The sequence below is a fragment of the Felis catus genome, chromosome A2 (genome assembly GCF_018350175.1).
Source record: "Felis catus isolate Fca126 chromosome A2, F.catus_Fca126_mat1.0, whole genome shotgun sequence".
In the NCBI taxonomy this organism is placed as follows: Eukaryota; Metazoa; Chordata; class Mammalia; order Carnivora; family Felidae; genus Felis; species Felis catus.
The window spans coordinates 78,890,488-78,904,467 of NC_058369.1; the positions used below are offsets into that span (position 1 = coordinate 78,890,488).

The window sequence follows — 13,980 nt, forward strand, 5'->3', positions numbered from 1 at the left end:
CAACCCTCAGTTTGTTCTCTGTATTTAAGAGTCTCTTATGGTTTGCCTCCCTCTCTGTTTTTTTATCTTATTTTTGCTTCCCTTCCCCTGTGTTCATCTGTTTTGTTTCTTAAATTCCACATATGAGTGAAATCATGTGATATTTATTTGTCTTTCTCTTACTGACTTATTTCACTTAGCATAATACACTCTAGTTCCACCCATGTTGCAAATGGCAAGATATCATTCTTTCTGATCACTGAGTAATATTCCATTATATATATATATATATATATATACATATATATATATATATATATATATACACACACACACACCACATCTTCTTTATCCATTCATCCATCGATGGACATTTGGGCTCCTTCCACACTTTGGCTATTGTTGATGTGCTGCTATAAACACCGGGGTGCATGTGCCCCTTAGAAACAACACACCTGTATCCCTTGGATAAATACCTAGTAGTGCAATTGCTGGGTCATAGTACCCATAGTACCCTCCATTTTTAATTTTTTGAGGAACCTCCCATACTGTATTCCAGAGTGGCTGCACCAGTTTGCATTCCCACCAGCAGTGCAAAAGGGTTCTTCTTTCTCTGCATCCTTGCCAACATCTGTTGTTGCCTGAGTTGTTAATGTTAGCCATTCTGACAGGTATGAGGTGGTATCTCATTGTGACACCAAGTCTATCTAGTATCAGAGCCGACATTCTTTATCACTAAGCTATGTCTTCTCCACAGTGGGGACAGGTCAGTTTGGTGGCATTCACATTGACTAGAGACCATTTTTTTCTCTTGAGACAGTGTTTGGCAGCAAACTGAAAAGAGTCACCAGAATTTGGTGGATTAAATAAATAAAGTTTGAACAAGGATCTGGAAGTGTTAGAGAAATGAGCTATTGAGGTTTGAGAAGTCATGTCTCTAGGATTCTAGGAGCCTTCAAATACAAGGAGGAATTAGACTATTGGGACAGCATTCTAGGCCTGGGCAGAAGTCAGTCCAGGCAGAGAGGTCCAGGCAGAGAAGCCGCTTTCCCAGTATAACACTCCAGCCCAACCAGGGACAGTGCCAGGCCAAGGGAAACTCCAAGTTGACATGGCCTGAGATAGGTCTCCAAGGTATGAACCTCCTGGGTTTTTTTGTGGTTTTGTGTGTGTGTGTGTGTGTGTGTGTGTGTGTGTGTGTTTCGTTGTTGTTATTTTTTAAAAGACGTTAAGTAATCTGTGCCCAACATGGGGCTCGAACTTACAGCCACGAGATACGCTTCACTGACTGAGCCAGCCACATGCCCCCTCCTGGTGATTTTGAAAGCACTTTGGCTTGAAGCTGGAGCCTCTGGAGTTGGCCTTTAGAGGGTTGATGGAACACTACAGAATAAACCAGGTGGCAGCTGGGTGCTCTGTGTCAGGGAAAAGGAGTATTAAAATGATGCTCAGCAACCCCTCTCTCCCCAGAGTCCTCCAGAGAGCATGAACCTGGGCAGCCTTTGGCTTATAGGAAAATAAAATGTGTGATGCAGAAAGAACAGAGGTGTTGAAGGTGAAGCCAACCCTTTACAATGATTATGAATGTCCCCACTCCTTTCGCCATCATAATTTTAGGATAGGAGAAGGTACCAGACACGTGGATCATGGAAGCTATCATACCCATGATTCCTAACTAAGAAAAACTGCCCCAGTCACAGCCCCCAAGGAGGGAAGTGCTTCCAGCTGTTTCTCATCCAGTGTTTGAGTGCTTTTGCCACGTGACCCTCTCTTGGCCACGTGTGATTGGACAAGAGTGATGCCTCGCCCAGGATGTGCTACCCACGGACTGGCTGGTACTGTCTGATGAAGCCCAGGTCAACCAGCCCTGCCCAAATGAGAATTCGAATCAGCAAGTAGATCAATCAAATTATATCTTTCCCTCTTAGGGAATTGATTTTGGAAATAAAGAGAAAATGAGCCAGCTGGTAGCAGTACAAGAACCCTTAGAAGAGGTGCATGAGGAGTACAGTCACTAAGTCACACTGATGCCAGAGCAAGTATCCCTGCACGCGGGTTGGCAATGTACCCTCACAGGTGGGTACCACATTGTGCACAGGATGGAGGATGTACCTTTTTTTGAAACCAAAGATGTATATTGCTAAACAGTGTTTGTCAGACAGAATGTTGAAAGGAGTGCCTCAGGCAGAATGGGAGAATCCCAAGTGGCCACATGGGAGGGGAGAGCTAGAGCATAATGACAAAGTGTGCAAAGGAGCCCCAGGTTTCATAGAATGTGTGCAAGTTTGGTCCCGTGAGTATAGAAGACAGCAGTTGGGGCCATAGCACTTATCCTCAAATAAGGGATATTTGAGGGCTTGAAGAGTAACCAAGTGAATGGGATGACAAGCAGGGATGTCATTTAATCCCTTTAAAGACTTGCCCCAAATTCTAGGATATGAATGTGCACCACTGTATTAGGACCCTCTTGGTTTCAAGTGACAGAAACTCAACTCAAAGGAACTTACGAAGGAACTAGATGGCTCACATAATGGTTCACAGAACTGACTTTAGTCATGGCTGCATCCAAATGTACAATAGCATTAGGAGTTAGCCCTTCTCTCTTACTCTGCTTTCCTCCAGGTGGCTTTATGCTTTGTTTGGCAGGCTCTTCCCACACTTGACAAGGTGGTCAGCATCGGCTTCATGCTTCACGCTTCCCTCCTTACGGCTTAGCAGCCTCAGCAGGCAAAGGGTAATTCCTAGAAGTATTGCACAAGTCCCAGGGACAGCTGTCATTGGTCTGCCATGGGACATGTATCAACTTCTGAACCAATCACTGGGACCAGGGAGAAGCTGCAATCTGATTGGCCTGGCCTGGATCATGTGTTTAGCATGATGTCAGCCCCACCAGGACACAGAGCCTAATATAGAAAATGGCTGTTACTGGAGGGATGTTGAACCGGCACTAACAACAGATATCCACCTTAGCCCCAAACAAAACATCTGAGTACAATCTCTCTGGAGTAGTGATCCTTGAACTCCTGACGTTAACCTCCTATAGCTAATGTTGAATAATTTTCTGATCCCAGCTCCATGAGAGAGGACTAACTATATTTTTGGTTTATTAATAATGGGTTATTTATTTATTTTAATGTTTATTTATTTTTGAGAGAGAGAGAGAGAGAGACAGAGCATGAGCGGGGTAGGGGCAGAGAGAGAGGGAGACACGGAATCCCAAGCAGGCTCCAGGCTCTGAGCTGTCTGCACAGAGCCAGATGTAGGGCTCGAACCCATGAATCATGAGATCATGACCTGAGCCGAAGTCGAACGCTTAACCGACTGAGCCACCCAGGCGCCCCAGTAACGGGTTTATTAATGACAGTTTTTATCTACAAACAATAAAATGCACTCTAGTCTCAACAGAAAAAGAATGTCTTAAAGGATATTAGTAGCTCCTGGAATCTCTGGCAGAATCAGAGAATGGGGCGTGAGACTCTGCAGCCATGAATAATACCCTGGTCCCCACCCAGTCTGTCCAGGGACAGGCTTGAGCCCGCTGCCCTGGCCTCTTCCTACCGGGAGCATCTCTGCCCCTGCTGCCTCCAGGGGTCTCCATGTCCCCTGCCGTGCTCCACCCCCCATCAAGATGCAACCCCATGCAGCAGCTGCTTCCTTGCTTTTCATTCTTCCGTATTGAAGGTTCGTGTTGTTACTTCCAATTGGCAGAGCCTGGGACACATGCCTCTGTCGCAGCTGCAGAGTTAGTCTGGGAAACTGAGTTCTGATCTCCACCCTGGTGAAGTAATGCCTGAAACATGGCCTACTTTCTTAACTTAGAAAGGCTATTCAAGCAATGCTGGGCTGGCACCAGTATGAGCCACATCCACTACACCACACTTCAGACAGTCAGGTCTTCTGTGTCTTCTGGGTTCCAGAGAAATCAAGCCATGGGGCCAAGACTCTTTACTGCCACATGCGTCCTGCCAGTAAAATTGGTGCGTCTCTGATTTTTGCAACCAATGGAAGGCAGTTAACACAAGTAATTTGGCCATCACAGTCTGGATAAAATGCAGTGTGGGGTAGTGTTCCCTTCCCAGCCAGATTGGATCACAGAAGCTTGAGATTTCTTCTTCAGAAGGAAAGTCTTCAGGGAGGATTTTGAAGGTGCCCATAAAGCATGGTCACGAGGAGCCCTCCTAGGACTGCCAACCCACAGACATTTAACGGGCCTTTTTACAGGCTTTACAGATGCCACATCCGGCTACTGTTTAACCACAGACCATCCCCAGACATTGACAAGAAGCTTCCCCATGTGATAAATTTCCTTCAGAGTTTGGAAAGCAGCACTTTCCAGGAGACTTCCCTCCTCTGGCTCCCCACTGTTCTCAGGAGCTCAAGTTATTCAGTTAAGAAATAGATTTTGAGGGGCACCTGGCTGGGTCAGTTGGGGGAACATGGGACTCTTGATCTCAGGGTTGTGAGTTCAAGCCCCACGTTGGGTGTGGAGATTACTTAAATAAATGAACTTAAAAAAAAAAAAGAGGGGTGCCTGAGGGGCTTAGTTGGTTGAGCATCTGACTCTTGATCTTGCTCAGGTATGACTTTATGATTTATGGGATTGAGCCCCGTGTCAGGCTCTGTGCTGACAGTGCGGAGCCGGTTTGGGATTCTCTCTCTGCCCCTCTCCACCATTCGCATATGTGCACTCTCTCTCTGAAAACAAACAAACAAACAAACAAACAAAACCGAAACTAAACAAAAGAAATAGATTTTGAGCATCAACTATGTCCCATGCATTGTACTATTGTACTAACACTGGACATACTCTGCCCCAGGGAGCCTTCAGACAAGTATATTAGCGGAAGATTAACTGCAGCAACATGATGCAAGGCCAAGAATGAAAATGTCCAAGCACCATTATCCAGAAAGAGATGCATAGTTTTCATTTTTACAGGCTTACTGATCAGGGTCAATTTGGAAGCTGAGGTCTGTGACTTAATACAGGAGTATAGTCATTATATTTTCCAAACATGTAGTCTGGTAAAGAAAGGTCTCTGATCAGATCACTCATCTGTGTAAAAGCTTTTTAAAGGTATCACCATTATATACGTTTAATTATATTTAACAAATGAAAATGATAAATTCGGAGGAAATTATGACCACCTCCGAAAATCCAGCCAGGGCAGTCAGTTGGATGTACATAACTGGCCTTCCACGTTGGGGATGTGTGGAATTCTCCTCAGAGTACAGAAATGTTCTACAAAGAAAAATATGGGATTTGACAGCAAGGGAAAAGAGGAAATGTCTGGTCTAGACCCCAAATATTCTCTCGCGACCTACCACAGGTCTGGCCGTTTCCACGCGGTGGCAGGTGCTCAGGAAAACCACTAGGTGTCGCTGTGAACCCGCGAGAGCCTGGCCCCGCGCTGCGGGCCACATCAGCCTGGTCTGTTTTCAATCAACACGTTGTCAGTTTTCCTCCCGGAGGCCCCAGGGGTGTGCTAGGAATTTTTATTTCTTGAGAAATCCTGTGATTCAGCTGTCCTTTGTTGGCCCTGCTTGAGAGAATGAAGACCGCGCTTGCTCTACCAGCCCCCAGGCAGGAAGTTCCAAGGGAAGGGGTCTCTGGACCGCCAGCTACAATGCGACCTCTTTCTTTCCTCCTGGGAGCAACCCTGGCCTCTGCCTTGCTCTCCCCCTCCCTTTTTGCCTCTTCATCCCCCTTTTTTATCTTTCTCTCCCAGTGCCCGTTGACACTAATGAGCCCTCAGGGGCTCTGTGCAGAGAGGGTACCATCCTAGAAGCCTTGTCCTGGTGAATTTCAAGGCACCCAAACCAGCTCCCACATAAACTAGCTTGCAGATGCCATCCTCACCTTACACCTCCCCCTTCCCCTTCTGATTCGAGCCCTGACCTTGCCCCCTCCTTCCAAAGCAGTCACGAAATTAAGGCGGTGTTGCAGAGGGAGCAACAAGAGGCTAAGCTATCTTCCCAGGAATTCCTGACCCTAGTTCCGGCATAAAGGGGTTAGAAGCTGCACCTGTTTTCAGACCCCACCTCCCTCTGCTACTTACTGGCTCTGAGACCTTTGGCCTTACTTCGCTGTGAGAGCTTTCTGAGCCTCAGTTCTTCATAGGTAAATTTGATAGTACTTCCAGATGCATATATTAAATAAAACCATGAGTACAAAGGACCCCAAGGGACCTTGCACATTGCAAGCATTCTATAAATGCAAAGTGATTTTAATTATTATTACATGGACACTTACACAGACACATTAACACACACTCAGCCAGGGGCGCCTGGGTGTCTCCGTCAGTTAAGGGTCTGACTGTTGATTTCGGCTCTGGTCGTGATCTCACGGTTCATGAATTCAAGCACCATATCGGACAGTGCAGAGCCTGCTTGGGGTTCTCTGTCTCCCTCTCTCTGTCTGTGTCTCCCTGTTCTCTCTCTCAAAAAAAAATAAATAAATAAATAAAATAAAAATAAATTATCAATAAAATTAACAAAAAACAAAAAACCCCCACACACTCAGCCAAAGGTATAGAACTTAGGCCCTCATCTCCTGAATCCATGGCAAGATGGTGTCTTAAGGAAACAAAATCTGAGGACATTTAGTCAGAGATGCCAGCCACTACCACTGATTCTAACCCTCTCTACTCACGTCAACAGTGATGAAGTTGTTCTGAGCCCAGCTGGGAGCTGTCTTGGTCAATAGCAATAGCTTGCTTGGCAAAATGCCCTGATAGCAGTCCTGGGGCCTTCTGGGAAAAGGCCACTTGTGGGTGGAGACTCACTCCCCCCTCGAGAAGGTTTGGTACACCACTCCCTGGTTTCCAGCTACCACACTGCTACTGTGGGTTTTCGTGGGTGACCACAGGGCAGAATCCTGACTGTGGGTACCCTGTGGCTGCTGTGCAGGCCCTGAGGCCACATACCCTGGAAAGCTTGGGGAAAGGTGGAAAGAAGGCAGATCCGGTCTGTTACCAGAGGCATTTCTAGACCACTCTGTGGGAAGAAGCTAAATGGTAAAAAGAGCCCCTGCTGGTCCAGATTAGTAACAGCAGTCCCATCTGCCTTTAGAAGAAGGGGACTGTTGCTGAGTGACCCAGATCTTGATTTACTGTCTTTGGAAGGCACTAGAATACTCATAGCCAAGACGAGACTGCTTTTGTTGAGCAGCAGACAGGTAGGGAATGTGTACAGAACACAGAAAGAATAGACTGCCTTTTAGCAGCCCAAAGGCTCATGCTCTGGGCTTGGCAGGACTCCGGAGGCCAGGGGCCATTTCAGATCCCATCCCAAACCAGGCCAACCCAAGCCAGGCGGGAGATGACACTCTTGGATCACACCTGCTGGTCCAAAAGCTGGTATTAACACTGCACCCGTGCACTGGTATTGATTTCTGCAGCCCAGAGAAGCCTTAGACTTTAAGGGAAGAGAGTCATTCCGTGGATCCACCTTCATGTTGAGTCATCTGACACCTTTCCCCACCGGCAGGCAAATCGCTGAACTCTTCCCACTTAGAAGCTGGTGTCCTGGCTCCTTGACCTCTGGGCAAGTTTCCTCATCGCTCCAGCCCTCAGCTTTCTCATCTGTAAAATGCAGGTGACGGGACCATCCTCAACGGAATGCTGGGAGGATTAGAGTTCGTGTAGGCAGCGTGCCCAACACATGTTAGACACATACCTGCCATCCTGAGGTTGGTGGACACATAGTCTGCAGACCACTCACGTGCAGAGGAAGCTGCCATCAAGAAGCTCAGTGAGGTCAACCCACACTCCAGACCACCCCCAGACTCCTCATGCCACAGTAGATAGGATCTGGGAAGGGCTGAATGCCCCATACCACAACCTGGATGGGGCGAGGGCTGTCTCGCTTTCTTTAAAAATTTGTGCAATCAGGCGCGCCTGGGTGGCTCAGTCGGTTGAGCGTCTGACTTCAGCTCAGGTCAAGATCTCACAGTTGACGAGTTTGAGCCCCACGTCGGGCTCTGTGCTGACAGGTCAGAGCCTGGAGCCTGCTTCAGATTCTGTGTCTCCCTCTCTCTCTGCCCCTTCCCTGCTCATGCACTGTCTCCCTCTGCCTCGAAAACAAATAAACGTTAAAAAAATTTTTTTAATTTGTGCAATCAGAACACGTGTCTGCGTAAGAACTTGTACATGAACGTTCATTGCAACATTATTCGTAACAGCTGAGAGGTAGAAACAACTCAAATATCCACCAACTGCTGACTGGATGTGGTATGCTTATCCAGTAGAACATCACTCAGGCACTATAGGGAACGAACTACAGCTGTCTGCTGCAACAGAAATGTATCTTGATAACATTATGCTAAGTGAAATAAGCCAAAACACAAAAGGACAAATATTCTATGATTCTATTTATGCAAAATGTCCAGAGTAGACAAATCCATAACGATGAATTAGGAGGTACCAGGGCCTGGAACTGGGGAATGACTATTTATGGGATTGGGTTTATTTGGAGGGAGATGAAAATATTTCAGAATTAGATAGTGGTAATGGTTGCACAACTTTGTGAAGACACTGAAAACCACTGAGTTTTATGGTACGTGAATTAAATCACAATATGAATAATGAAATTGTCACACGCACAAAAAAGGACCGCTTAGCATGCCAGCTGGAGTATGCTTTGACCGCGGACGGATAAACGAGATGGGCAGTGTGGGAGTGGAGCTCTCGTGAGCCTTGCCTATAAATCATCTTAACCAGCTTCCCTCCCTCAGCTGTGCCTGGTTCTGAAGGGGCTACGGCAGCTGCAGAGTTTTCTCGGTGCCACGGAAATCAAAGGGCTGCTGAGGACGCTGGGGCTCAGCCTGAATGCTCGCCTCCGGCACCGGGCCAGCCTCAGATGCAAAGTTCACAGGCATGCTTTGCCTTGGTCTTAAGGTTTACAGGGATCATGTTTCCCAAACCAAAAATCAGGGCTGATAATTATGGTTTGTGCTCATGAGGATAGTAGGATATACCATGTGAAGTTAGAACTGTCTCTAAAAATCTAATCACAAGTAAAGCTCCAGTTTTTGCCGGACATACTCATCTCCCTTTTTCCCTCTAAGCAGACAAGTTTCCTAAGAACTTAGATGCTCTGGGGAGTCACAGGGATCAATTTTTTCCTACAGCCCAGGTCTCCAGGTGAAAGGTATTTGATCATGGGGCGCCTGGGTAGCTCAGTTGGTTGAGCCTTCGATTTCGGCTCAGGTCATGATCTCACAGTTCATGAGTTCAAGCCCCGCATCGGGCTTGCTGCTGTCAGCACAGAGCCTGCTTCGGATCCTCTGCCCTCCTCTCTCTGTCCCTGCCCCACTCGTGCTCTCTCTCTCCAAAAATAAATAAACATTTAAAGAAGAAGAAGAGGAAGAACTGTACAATAGTCAGCCGTTGTCTGCGACTTTGTTTTCTGAGATTTTGGTTACCTGTGGTGGACTGTCGTCCAGAAGCAATGATTCTCCTTCTGGTTTATCGTCAGAAGTTTTGGTGGTGGTAGCCCAGTGTCACCGTGCCCACATTCACGTGACTTCATCTCATGTCATCACAAGAAGGAGGACAGGACAGTAAGATTTTTTTTTATAGGACAATAAAATATTTCGAGAGAGAGAGAGAAAGAGAGACCACATTCACATAACTTTTATTGATGTGTGTATATTGATATAATTGTTGTATTTTACTATTAGTTATTGTTATTAGTCTCTTACCATGCCTATTCTATAAATTAAACTTTATCAGAAACTTTATGTATGTATTGGAAAAAGTATTACATACAGTGTTAGGTACTATCCGCCATTTCAGGCATCCATGGGTGGGACTTGGAACATATTCCCCACGGGTAAGGGGGATGACTGTCCTTTTCAGACTGAGAACAAATGTCATGCAGTGCTCAGGTTGAATGAGGTGCCTGCAACGTTTCCCAAGGCAGGGCACAGACTCCAGACCTAGAAAGTCTATGCCTGTTTCCTCTGTTTCATCGAAGCCCGTTTGGAATGTTGACAGGAAGTTCAGTGCAACAGACACACTGAGGGGTTCTCTTTTCTTGCCCAACATACACATGACCACCATCCTCGGAAAGCGACAGATCTCAGAGTAGGCATGGGGACAGTCGCATTCAGGAGGAACTGTTCAGTGTTATCTGAAATAACTGTATCTGGTATCTTCCGTTGAGGGAGTGGTTAAAGTCTCCTGGGGCACCTTTATCTAATACGGAATAGGGCCTGAGAGAACTCAGGACTTCTTTCACTTATGAGACACTCATTCAAAAACGTTCTGTAAAATTTCCACATACCCACCACCTCCATCTCTGACATCCTGGACCAACCCACCGACATTCATATCTGGATTAATCCAATAGCCACTTAATTGGTCTCTCTACTTCCAGCCCTGTCCCCTGCCTCCCAGAAGTCTATTCTCAAGTCAGCAATCAGAAAGATGCTTTAAAAAAAAATAATGAGGTGCCTGGGTGGCTTGGTCGGTTAAGTGTCCGTCTTCGGCTCAGGTCATGATCTCATGGTTTGTGAGTTCGAGCCCTGTGTCGGGCTTTGTGCTGACAGCTCAGAGCCTGGAGCCTGTCTTCAGATTCTGTGTCTCCTTCTCTCTCTGCTCCTTCCCTCCTCATACTCTGTCTCTCTCACTCTCAAAAATAAATAAACATTAAATTTTTTTAAATAAATAAGTAAATAATGAAAAAATAAATTACATCGGGGCACCTGGGTGGCTCAGTAGGTTAAGCATCCAACTCTTGATTTTGGCTCAGGTCATGATCTGACAGTTTGTGAGACTGAGCTCCCCATTGGGCTCAGCACATAGTACGAAGACTGCTGGGGATTCTTTATCTTTCTTTTCCCCTGTCCCTCACCTGCTTTCTCTCTCCCTCTCTCAAAACAAGTAAATAAACTTAAAAAAACCATAAATTATATCGCTCCTCAAAACCCTGCAAAGGCTCCCATCATACTTGGAGTAAAAGCCAAATTCCTTACAAGGGCCCACGAAGTCCTACGTGATGATCACACAATTCCCCACCCCCTCACCATACACGCCCCACAGGTGACACATTCCCAATCTTTCCCCACAGATGTATGGCCCACTTCCCCACAAGCCTCCCTCTGAAGTCACTTCTGGGCCTCATGCTCATCACTCTGTTCCTCCTACTGATCCTTGGCTTGCCCTTGCCTTTGTATTTTCAGCCTGGAGCCTCTTCCCAGTTACCTGCATGGCTCTTTCCCCACTTCCAGCAATAGATTCTCATCTTATCATGGGGGCGTTCCTTGAGCACCCTCATTAGAGTGGCTATCCCCACCCTCCATAACCCTGACCCCATTCATTTTTTTCAATGGCATTTACCACCATTAACACTGTGGATGGAGGTGTGTGTGTATATATATATATATATATATATATACACACACACACATACATATATGTATATGTATATACCCACACCATATATATACACACATATTATATAGTGTATATAATGTACAATATCTATATATATTATATATAGTGTATATATAATCCATTTGTCTATCATTCCTGTGGAAATAAATGAAGACCAACCATACGAGAAAAGCAAAGGCTACTACTTATTCATAGCTCACTGTAGCAAGGGAGTCAGCCCCATCGCTTGAATTTTAGCAGAGTTACTAAGGCAGGGAAGCTTAATACTGGACCAAAGTTGCCTTGATTGGAGGCTGTTGGCATGGGGAGGCCGCGGGTGAGCTAACTGGAAGGGTGATTGGTGAGGAGTGGATATTTGGCTTTCTGTGGTTGGTCCTAAACTGGAAGTGGATATAAAAATGAGGGAAGGTGTCAGTTATTAATCAAGTCCTGGCCATTGTGGGCAGATTGTTACAGAAGTTATCGTTTACCTTCCTAGATTGTTACTAGAGCTCACAATCTGGCTTCCTGCAAGTCTGACTTACAAAAGGCTGGCTTCCTGTGCCTCTGTTGTAGATGGCGGGGGAGGGGGGGGGAGGGGGGCGGTTTCCCGCAGGTTGTGTGTCAGAGTTCTGTTTTTATATATGGTCCGGCCACTGTTCATTTGCATCGTCAGTCTCTCATCCTTTGCCAGGATATGGACCAGCGAGAACATTGTTTTATTTACTGCTATCTCCCCAGAGCCTGAAATAGTGTCTTGTACCTAGTAGGCACTCAGCGACTGTTTGCTGTTGATTATCATGTTTGTCCAGATCTAGTGAGAAATGCTGTGACTCTGCCACGTGACCTGGGTAGAAAACTAAAGGCAAGCTTGCATGCTTCAATCCAACTCTACAAATGTTTGTTGAGTGCTTGCTGGTATCCAGTGGGCTATCTATGGCGTTATTCACTCAGGTTACACAGGACAAGCACCGGCAGAAAATTGATTGAAGTCTGAGACTCCGAATGCTTTGGCCTTTGCTCAAAATTTTTCTTTTCTCCCACCTGGAACTCATCTCTACCTTTAAGCCCCTCAGGGTCCAGGTCTCCCATTATACTCGGAGGCTGCGGTGGCCCACACCTGCTCTCTCCAGCACTTAGGACCTCGGCAGCTCCTTTAGTCGTCGCAAAGCACCTGTGTGGTAGCTGGCTGTCTTCTCCATGAGGTGGTTATCTTTTCTGTTGGATTTTGCCCTTTTAGGGCAGGAGCCACATCTCGCCCCCAATGCAGGTGACACACAGGAAGGTCTCGGGGGTCTGAGTCTCTCCCCATCCCTCCTATGTTTGACCTTTTCCCTGAGTTCCACATCAGATGTCTCACTGGCCTCAGGATACATCTATTCTCTACACACGGAAGTCCCAGCTGGCTCGGTGCTGCCATTTGGAGATGTATGCCGGCCTGGTAACCCCAGGCTGGGGGCCCCCTACTCAGGTATCTCAACTGTTTTCTTTTCTTTTTTTTTTATGTTTATTTTTGAGAGAGCAGGAGACATAGCATGAGTGGGGGAGGGGCAGAGAGAGAGGAAGATATGAATCTGAAGCAGGTTCCAGGCCCTGAGCTGTCAGCACAGAGCCTGACAGAGAGCTTGAACTCATGAACTGTGAGATCACGACCTGAGCCAAAGTCGGACGCTTAACCACCTGAACCACCCAGGCGCCCCTCAACTCTTTTCTGACAAAGGGCTCTGCGTGAAGTCTTTTACAAAAAAAATATTTAAATGGTTCTGAGTTATCTGTTCTTCCAGGAAAGTTTGGGTTCATCTATCTTTCGGCTAGAACACTCAAGGAACCAAGAAACAAACAGGCCAGGATGGGATTGGGAACAGAACTTCTGGGGATGGCCTATCAGCAGAGGCCAAGGTCAGCCGTGGCAGACAGAATGCAAGCTTCTTACGGGCAGGGATTCGGGGCAGCTGTTTACTAATGAATCAACACCTGGCTCACAGTAGATGTCCCATAAATATTTATTGGACAAATGGGAGTTATAAACATGCACATTAAGTTTGGAACGAGAAACGCCAAGTTTCAATAGAGACCACTTTCAATGTTCACTCATCTCGTTGCTTCAGTCTCCTGAGCCATCACACTGCATTAAAAGGCAAGTGACAGGGGCGCCTGGGTGGCGCAGTCGGTTAAGCGTCCGACTTCAGCCAGGTCACGATCTCGCGGTCCGGGAGTTCGAGCCCCGCGTCAGGCTCTGGGCTGATGGCTCGGAGCCTGGAGCCTGTTTCCGATTCTGTGTCTCCCTCTCTCTCTGCCCCTCCCCCATTCATGCTCTGTCTCTCTCTGTCCCAAAAATAAATAAAAACGTTGAAAAAAAATTAAAAAAAAAAAAAAAAGGCAAGTGACAGAAGTATCGATGTGAAAGAGGGCTCTGAGGAGCGAAAGTGTCATTGCCCAGTTTCTCTTCGTGAGCCATGCGTGCTTGTAACACCGTGCCCCCCACTGGAACTCCGTCATTCGCCACGTGGTTTCAGATCCCTCAACAGTTATGGGTCCCTTTGTGGTCTAATCCCTGAACATCTCTGCCCCCATTTTATGACTCAGAATCTGGGGCAACTCGACATTAGCTACAATACGTCCGTAT

General features: G+C 46.6%; 1 long non-coding RNA gene across 1 annotated transcript; it reads right to left on the reverse strand.

The window, feature by feature from the left end:
* Nucleotides 1–2,231: 2,231 nt before the first annotated feature.
* Nucleotides 2,232–6,081, reverse strand: LOC123381238. The gene is made up of 3 exons (XR_006588030.1): nucleotides 5,876–6,081; nucleotides 5,302–5,516; nucleotides 2,232–2,720 (listed from the first exon to the last, which is right to left on the reverse strand). It is a non-coding gene; the product is annotated as an uncharacterized LOC123381238 (long non-coding RNA).
* Nucleotides 6,082–13,980: the final 7,899 nt, after the last annotated feature.